This window comes from Geospiza fortis, unplaced genomic scaffold (assembly GCF_000277835.1).
Source record: "Geospiza fortis unplaced genomic scaffold, GeoFor_1.0 scaffold547, whole genome shotgun sequence".
NCBI lineage: Eukaryota > Metazoa > Chordata > Aves > Passeriformes > Thraupidae > Geospiza > Geospiza fortis.
The window spans coordinates 130,208-130,753 of NW_005054729.1; positions in this window are offsets into that span (position 1 = coordinate 130,208).

The following is a 546-nucleotide window of genomic DNA, read 5'->3' on the forward strand; positions in this document are numbered from 1 at the left end:
GGGTACCCTGGGACAGTGGGGTCCCTGGGGGTGAGGGGTCCCAAAGAGTGAAGGGGTCCCCAAAGATGACGGGTCCCCAAAGAGTGAAGGGGTACCTGGGGGTGAAGAAATCCCCAAGGATGAAGGGTCCCCAAGGATGAAGGACCCCAAAGGGCAGTGGGATCCCCGGGGGTGAAGGGCCCCAAAGAGTGAAGGGGTCCCCAAGTGTGAAGGGTCCCAAAGGGCAGTGGAGTTCCCTGGGGTGAAAGGTCCCCAGGACAGTGAAGGGTTCAATCCTTGGGGTGGTTTGGGGGTTTTTGGGGAGGGGGAATCGGTGTGGGTGCAGGGGGAGTTCAGCATCCCAAACCTTCACACACGGAGAGGTTTTGGGTTTTTCTGGGGAGGGGGAGCCAGTGTGGGTGCAGAGGGGGCTCAGCACCGCTCCCCTCATTGGGGCACGGTGAGGAGATGGCTCCGACATCCCCAGGGAGGGAAAACCCCCCTGGCAGTGGGGGATTCACAGCGGGGTTATGAAACAGCGGGATTGGGGTGGGGGGCGGCTGTGTG